The sequence below is a fragment of the Sapajus apella genome, unplaced genomic scaffold (assembly GCF_009761245.1).
Source record: "Sapajus apella isolate SASKATOON/1434 unplaced genomic scaffold, GSC_monkey_1.0 scaffold41, whole genome shotgun sequence".
NCBI classification, from domain to species: Eukaryota; Metazoa; Chordata; class Mammalia; order Primates; family Cebidae; genus Sapajus; species Sapajus apella.
The window spans coordinates 21040214-21049799 of record NW_022436981.1 but is presented as its reverse complement, the minus strand read 5'-3'; positions in this window follow the sequence as shown (position 1 = coordinate 21049799).

The following is a 9586-nucleotide window of genomic DNA, read 5'->3' as shown; positions in this document are numbered from 1 at the left end:
GAAAGCAACAGAAATTTATCAAAGAAATATAACAAACATTGAAATAATTTAAAATATAAAACAGAAATCTTGTAAGTAAAAAATATATTTGCTATACTGAAAATTTTATTACAGGCTCTCAACAGCAAAATGGATCAATCAGAGGAAAGAATTAGTGAGCTTGAAGATAGGATATTATAAAATACACAGAGGAAAAAAGTGAATGAAAAAGAATAAAGAACCCATGCAGGATATAGATAATTAAATTACCTCAAAGAGAAAATTTAAGCATTATCTGTATTTGGCCAGGCGTGGTGGCTTATGTCTGTAATCCAGCACTTTGGGAGGCTGAGGTAGGCTGATCATGATGTTAGTAGTTTGAGACCAGCATAACCAACATGGTGAAACCCTGTCTCTACTAAAAATACAAAAATTAGCTGGGAGTGCCTGTAATCCCAGCTACTCAGGAGGCTGAGGCAGGAGAATCGCTTGAACCTGGGAGGTGGAAGTTGCAGTGAGCTGAGATCTTGCCACTGCACTCCAGCCTGGGCAACAGAGTGACACTCCATTAAAAAAAAGAAAAGAAAAAAAGAATTACAGAATTATTAGTATTCAAAATGAAGCTAAGGAAGATCAAGGAATAAAAATTTAATTCAAAAAATAATAACAGAAAATGTTTTAAAATTTGAGAGATGTAAACATCCAGGCACAGGAAGGTAAGAGACTGTCAGATTAAACAAAATAAAACTACATAAAGGCATGTAATAATCAAACTCCCAAATGTCAAGGGGAAAGAGGATTCTAAAAGCAGCAAAAAATAAGAAGCAAATATACAAAAAAGCTCCAATTTGTCTGGGTAAAAACTTATCAATAAGTAATATTCCACCATAAGAATGGAATGTGATACCACATTCAAGTTGGTAAAAAACAAGACTGCCAAACACTAGTTTAGTGTTTAGACAAGTTATCTGTGAAACATGAAGGAGAGATAAAGTCTTTCCAAACAAAAGCTGAGGGAATTCTTTACCACCAGACCAATCTTAAAAAAATGCCATGGAATTATTGAATCTGAAAACAAATCCTAATAGGCAAGTATAAACCACTTCAAGGCATAAAACTTGGTGGTAAAAGTAAATACTGAAAAAAAAAAAGAACTCAAAATATTCTAACACTATGATTATGTGGGTAACCCACTCATAATTTTAGTATGAAGACTAAAAAACATGTCAATCAAAATCAATAATATCTAAATCAATCTGTTAAGAGATAGGCAATATAAGATTACATAAATTGAAGCCAAAACATAGGCCAAATGTAGCAGGGGTCGGGGGGTGGAGTTGAAATGTAGAATTAAATAGTTTGTTGTCAGTGTTTGTTTCTAGTTTTTCTTTATAGTCAAAGAAAGGTTGTCATTTGTCTAAATAACTTGTCATACCATTAAAATATTTTTGTAAGTCTCACAATAACCACAAAGCAAAAACAAATCACAAATACACAAAAAATAAAAAGCACTAAATTTAAACCTGCTTTCAGAAAAACTCTCTTAACCAAAAAAAGAGACAATAATAGAAGAAGGAAGAAATAGAGATGATACAATAAAATCGAACAATGAGTAAAAAATGACATTGGTAAATCCTTACCTATCATTAAGAACATTAAATGTAAATGTACTGAGTTCTCCAAGTAAAAGTTATAGAGTGACTGAATGAATAAAGAAACAAGACCAAACTATATGGTGCCTTTGAAGAAAACTGCTTCATCTATAAAGAAACCACATCCACATCGACCAAAAGTGGAGTTACGGAGAAAGATACAAGTTACACCTGGTTCATTTAGTTTCATTGAAATAGAAACCAAAAGAACAGGAATAACTTACTTATATCAGATAAAATAGACTACAAGTCAAAGACTAAGAAAAAAAGCAACAAAGGTCACTATATAATGATGAAGGGGTCACTGTAGTAATATATAACAAACAGATCTCTGTGTACCCCATGCAGGAGAATTTAATTCTTTAAAGCAAGCACTAGTAAATCTTGAAAGAGAGAGACAATATTAGCATTACCCTTTCAGTAATAAACAAATCGAGACAGAAAATAAATAAAAAAAAAATCAGAGTCAAGTTACACATTTGACTAAAAAGGCCTAATTGAAATTGACAAAGTATTTCACCTAACTGGTGCACAATACACATTCTTTTCAACAAGATGTGAAGCTCTCCAAAACAGAACATAGGTTAGGAAAAAAGTATCAAAAGTATCAACAAAATAAAAAGTCCAAATTATATCAAGTATCTTGTCTCACTACAAAGAAACAAAATTGTAAATCAATAAGAAGAGAAATCTTAAAAAACACAAAAACATATGAAAGTTAAACAACATGCTCTTGTATAGCCATTTGTTCAAGGAAGAAATTTTTAAAAAATTCTTAAAAGACATGGATATGGAAACACAACCTATCAAAATCTATAAAATAGAGCAAAAGCTTGATTTATACAGGTATGTACAGTTATATACAGGTATGTTTATAGCATTAAACATCTACATCAAAAAAAGAAATACTTCAAATTAACAATTTTAAGATGCCAACAAAAATAAATAGAAAAACAAAAGCAAATCAAACCCAAATTTAGCAGAAGGAAAATAATAATAACAATCAGAGCAGGAAAAAAGCAAAATTGAGATTGAAAATACAATACAAAAGATTAATTAAAAGACAAGTTGATATTTTTAAAAGATATGCAAAATTGAAAAATCTTAAGCCAGACAATAAAAAATAGGGAAGATACAGATATATAAAATTAGAAATGAAAAGGAATTCATAACAACTTATATTACAAATGCAAAAAAAAATAATTAGATACTATTATAAATAAATATACATCAAAAAATTGAAAACCTGAAAAACATGAATAAATTGCTAGCCTCCTTGCAAGGCCAAGGAGGCTGAGGCATGAGAATTGCTTGAACATGAGAGTTGGAGGTTGCCATGAGTTGAGATTGCACCATTGCACTCCAGCCTGGGCAACAGAGTGAGATTCCATCTCAAAACAACAAACACCACCACCACCAAAAAAAAAAAAAAAAAAAAAACAAAGAAGAAAAGAAAAAAAAGAAAAGAAAAGGTAAGCTACAGGTCTATATCCTTGACTTACATATATGCAAAATTATCAACAAAATACTAGCAAACTAAATCCAACAACATGTTAAAGAGGTCATCCACAATTATCAAATGGGATTTATCCCAGGAATGCAAGGATAGCTCAACATATGCAAATCAATGAAAGTGGTAAATTGCATTAACAGAACCAAGAAAAAAAAAGATTATTTTAATAAATTCTAAAAAGCATTCAATAAAATAAAATTCAAAGTTCCTTTGTTATAAAAACATTCAACAGAATGGGCATAGAAGGAATATACCTTAAAAGAGTAAAGGCTGCATAAGTTCAAGAATGTGATGAAAACAAATTTTTCATATTATATGATTCAGTTTACATGAAATGCTCAAAACAGGCAAATCTGTATAGATAAAAATTAGGTAAGTTGTTGAAGGTAGCAATGGTGTGTGACAGAATTTGGTACAGATTTTGGGGGACATGCTATTGTTTGAATGTGTGCTCTAAAAGTTTGTGTGGAAAACTTAATTTCTCTTTCCTATAAATAGATTAAAGGATTAATAAGGGCTCTATCCTCATAAATGAATTAACATCATTTTGACAAGAGTGGGTGTTTTATCCAAGGAATGGATCTGTGGCAAAAGTGGGCTCTCACTGATTTTCTTGTTCTTGCCTTTTTGCTTTGTAATCTCTCCTTAATGTTATGACATAGCAAGAATTCTCTCACAAGATGTCAATGTCATGATCTTGGACTTCCTCATCTATGGAAATTTAAGCTAAATAAACTGCTATTCTTTATAGAGTACCTAGTCTGTGTTATTTGTTAAAACAACAGAAAATTGACTAAGAGTGTGAAGCGATGACAATAATATTTGAGAAATAGATGATAGTGATAGTTTCATAAGCTTGTAAATAACTAAATGTATTGAGTTACATATGTTATAAGGGAGTAATATTTATGGTAAATAAACACAATCTCTGTATGTATGTATACATATATGCATATATAATACATATGCATATATATAGGCACTCTTCATCAGAAATATTTATGCTTATGGATAGAGAGTATCATTTTGATGTTGTAGTTTTGGAATCAATCTTTCTGGGTTTGAATACTGGACATCTGTTTCCTAGCAGTGTGATAATAAGCTAATTACATAACCTCTTTAAGTTTCAATTTTATTATCTATAAAATAGAAAAGAAAAATGCTATTTTGACAAGATTTTTCTGGAAATTACACTATGTTAATAAAAGATCTTCCAGTCTACAGGCATTAGATATCATTTCATTTATTTGTGTCTTCTTCAATTTCTTTAATCAATGCTTTATCATTTTCAGTGTACAGATATTTCACCTTTTTGCTTAAGTTTTTCCTATGTATTTTATAATTCTTGATGAAATCATGTTTTTAAACTATTTTTCTAACAGTTTATTGTTAAGGTATAGAAACACAACTTATGTGTGTATAATGATTTTGGAAATTGCAGTTTTCTGAGTTTATTCATTATAATGTCCACAATGCCCAAAGCAATCTATAGATTCAATGCAATCCCTATAAAATTTGAATGAACTTTTTCCAAGTACGAAAAAAAAAATCAGTCCAATAGTTCATGTGGAAGCACACACACACACACACACATACACACACACACACACACACACAAAACACAAACACACACACACACACACACACACAAATGGTGAAACCAATCTTGGCAAAGAAAAAAGCTGTAGGTATCAAACTGCCTGATGTCAAACTAAATTACCAATTTATAGTAATCAAAAAAGATGGTGCTGTCATAAAAAGACACATACAGTCCCAAGAAGCAGAATACAGAACTCAGGAATAAACCAACCCGTAATGTGATCAATTAATGTTTTGACAAGTTCACCTACAATATAAAATGGGGAAAGGAAAGCCTAATTGATAAATTGGGCAGAAAAAGCTGAATATCTTTTTTCAAAAGCATGCAAAATGAAATTGGACCTTTGTCTTACAATGTATACAAAAAATAACCAAAAATAAATTAAATATTGAATATAAAATCTAAAACCATAAAACTCCTAAAACATGGAAAAAAATTCCTTGATAGATTTTTAAATATGACATCAAAAGCACAGCCAATAAAAGCAAAAAACAAAACAAAACAAAAAAAAACCTGAGGCTATACAGAACTTAAGTTTCTACACAGCAAAGAAAACAATCGACCTAAAAAGACAACCTACAGAATGACAGAAAATATTTGCAAATCATATATACAAAACCCAATAGCAAACAACAAACAACAAATCTGCAACCATCCCAATAAAAAATGGTCAAAGTGTCTGAAGATATATATTTCCAAAGAAAACATACAAATTGCCTTACGGATATATGAAAAGTTTCTCATCATCATTCATTATCAGAGAATGCAACTTGAAACCACAATGATAAATCACTTCATACTTGTTAGGGTGGCTATTATTAAAAAAAAAAAAAAAAAAAAAGATAAATGTTGGTGAGGGTGTGGAGAAAAGATAACCCTGTACATTGTTGGTGGGAATGTAGCTTGGTAGAGTCATATGAAAAATATTAAGAAAATTGTTCAAACAATTAAAAACAGAACTCTCATACAATCGAGCATATATTCTGTGCATATATCAAAGAAAATAATTATTTTGAAGAGTATCTGTATCTTCCATGTTTATTGTGATACCATTCACAATAGAAAGATATGGAATCACCCTAAGTATCCATCCATGAATGAATGTATAAAGGAAATGTGGTACATATATAATGAAATATTATTCAGCCATGAAAAAAGGAATCCTGTTATTTGTGAAAACACAGAGAACCAGAAGGATGTTATGCTAAGTGAAATAAGCTAGACAGTTAGAAGTGGAGCAGAATGGTGGTTACCAGGAGTATCAGAGTAGGCAATGATAAGATATTGATCTAAGTATAAAATTTTAGATAGCTAAAAACATTGTGGGAATCTATTATACAACATAGGTGATGATGGACACATTTTCTTTATCCAGTCTATCAGTGATGGGCATTTGGGTTGGTTCCAGGTCCTTCCTATTGTAAACAGTGCTGCAATGAACATACGTGTGTATGTGTCTTTATTACAGAATGATATATAATCTTTAGGGTGTATACCCAGTAATGGGATTGCTGGGTCAAATGGCATATCTATTCTAGATCCTTGAGGATCTAGAAACTGTCTTCCACAATGGTTGAACTAATTTACACTCCCACCAACAGTGTAAAAGTGTTCCTATTTTTTTACATCCTCTCCAGCATCTGTTGTCTCCAGATTTTTAAATGATCGCCACTCTAACTGGCCTGAGATGGTATCTCAATGTCATTTTGATTTGCATTTTTCTAATGATCAGTGAGAAGCATTTTTTATATGTTTGTTGGCCATGTAGATGTCTTCTGTTGAAAAGCATCTGTTAATATCCTTCACTCACTTTTTGATGGGGTTGTTTTTCTCTTGTAAATTTGTTTTAGTTCTTTGTAGATTCTAGATATTAGCCCTTCATCAGATGTGTAGATTGCAAAAAAATTTTTCCCATTCTTTTGGTTGCCAGTTCACTCTAATAATTGTTTCTTTTGCTGTGCAGAAACTCTTAAGTTTAATTAGATCCCATTTGTCTATTTTGGCTTTTGCTGCCATTGCTTTTTGTGCTGCAGTCACGAAGTCCTTGCCTATGCCTATGTCCTGAATGGTTTTGTCTAGGTTTTCTTCTATGGTTTTTATGGTGTTAGGTCTTATGTTTAAATCTTTAAATCCATCTCGAGTTCATTTTAGCGTAAGGTGTAAGGAAGGGGTCCAGTTCATCTTTCTGCACATGGCTAGCCAGTTTTTTCAACACCATTTATTGAACAGGGAGTCCTTTCTGCATTGATTGTTTTTGTCAAGTTTGTCAAAGATCAGATTGTTGTAGATGCATGGTGTTACTTCTGATAATAACAGATGCCTCTGTTCTGTTCCATTGGTCTATATCTCTGTTTTGGTGCCAGTACCATGCTGTTTTGCCTGCTGTAGCCTTGTAGTATAGTTTGAAGTCAGGTAGCATGATGCTTCCAGCTTTGTTCTTTTTGCTTAGGATTGCCTTGCCTATGTGGGCTCTTTTTTGGTTCCATATTAAGTTTCTGGTTTTTTTTCTTTTTTTTTTTTTTTTTTTTTTTTTTTTTTTTTTTTTTTTTTGAGTGAGTTCTATGAAGAAGATCAATGCTCAAGGAAATAAGAGAGGACACAAACAGATGGAAAAACATTCCATGCTCATGGTTAGGAAGAATCAATATCGTGAAAATGGCCATACTGCCCAAAGTAATTTATGGATTCAATGCTATCACCATTAGGTTATCATTGACCTTCTTCTAAAAATGTTTGGCTTAAATAGCTGTCATCTTCAACTTGTTTGAAAAGTGGTTAGCAGTGTGGTGGGTCATCCTTTTCAAGGTAAATAAATTATTGCAATTTATACTTTATACATCAAAGAAATGCCAAAATTGGTGAGTCTTTTGAACCCTGGAGGCATTATATTGCACATCTAAGAATAATATTCTGGATCATATTTGGGGTGATACAAAAAATGTGCCTCCTTTTGAGTGGAGCCTTGCTCTGCAACAAATCTGGTGGCCAGGGAAACGACCCTTAAACATTCTGTTGGAGGTACTGGTGGTTGTAGGGAAAAAAAGGGGGATGTGCAATTTATGGCAAGCCCCAGAAGAACCACAATGCAAGATGATGATTATATAGCACATTCCTGCCCCTCTAGCAGAAAATTAAAAGCCTTTTAAGAAACAGCTACTAAGCCCTGGTATAAACAAAAAGTCTCATTATAGGACATGAAATGCCCATGCAGCGGGTGCTATAAATTATGTTCTATGTACTGTCAGATCCATTGAGTAATAAGATCTAGGTGGACAATAACAATCCATAGTATGCTGGAGTTGCCTTATCCAGCATCAAGCAAAGGAAGAACTGAGGGAAACAAAAATTACATATCCAAGAAGCCCAGTCATTCATGCCATATTCCATTGTTGTATCCAAGGGCTTCACTCAGCTCATACCTTTAACAATATTGCAGATCCTACCTCACCACTTGAAGAAAGAGGAAAATGCCTGCACTTAGTCTATGAATTAGTTGGCTTACATAGGAACTGCACTAGAGCTTTAATCAGAAATAATGTTGAAAGATATTAACAAGAGAAAATCTTCCTGATGGCCATATCTTCAGAGAGTGTACCTATTCATCCAGTTTTTGTGGGCCATGTTTATAATATATGAACTCATAAACAGAGATAAATTCTTTAGTAAGTTGGTCAGGGATTGGGAAGAGAAGAAAATGGAAAATTCAATATAAAGTCAAAGGTAGATGTGTATATATATATATATATATATATATATATATATATATATATGGCATCTGAATTCACAGCATATGAACTAACAAACCAAATTAACAAATGATAATTCACAGCATATGAACTAACCAACCAAATTAGCAAATGATTAGACCAGTTGACAACAGACTGTCTGTTGTGCTGGCATGATTTACATGTGAAGAAAGTGGCCAGAGTAGCAGAAACAGGTGACTCACATTGGTGCAAATTCATATCCCTTGTTACCAAGATAAGGCCTTCTACTGCTACTTCTAGATCTCTATTCTCCTAGCAATAGACACCAACACTATGCTCATGATGTGCCTCAACGTTTTGAGGAGATCAACTGTCCTCGTGATTTCAGTTTGACTACATTGGAACTCCTCAACCTCCTGGTAACACTTTTTGTTTAGAAAATTATTCTGCCTCAGGGCCTCAGTTGGCACTACAATCTAATGTTTTACAGAGAATTTGAACCATTACAATTGTATCCTACTTAACATTCTATTGGGCTAGCAAATGTACTTTATGGTAAATGGGATTCAGAAGTAAGCTTGTAAAATACTAGTCACTTCATGATATAACTTCTGGACTATCCAGACTATTCTGACCTGATAGTTCATAGGGAAGATCTACTGAAAGCACAACAGAAGTCCCAGTTCAAAGGCAATACTCTCCCAGTATGGAGTTCTGTCCTTTAGAATGCAGTATACTCAACAAATCAGAAAATTCTTTATGTTGATGTTTTCCTAGTAAAAATATATATATATGCATACATGTCAAAAATGTACATATGTAAGTATATATGTGTAAGAAATATATTCATATAGAAGAATTGAGTTGCTCAAGGTTCTAAATACAATAGGCTCAATATGAGATATATATTCTGCCACTAAATAAATGCTTTATTCTTGATCTGAATCAATTTATCGTCCAGTTCAGGTTTTTCTGCATATCTGTAAAACAAGTCATTGTCCAAATCATGTTTTTCTGCTGCATTCCCAAATGATTCTCAAGAATAAATGCTTCCTAGCTCCAAAGGGATGTTGTTTAATGGAAGACTTGCAATTTCTCAACTCCTCATTATGTCCGCCTAGGGATATAAATGTGT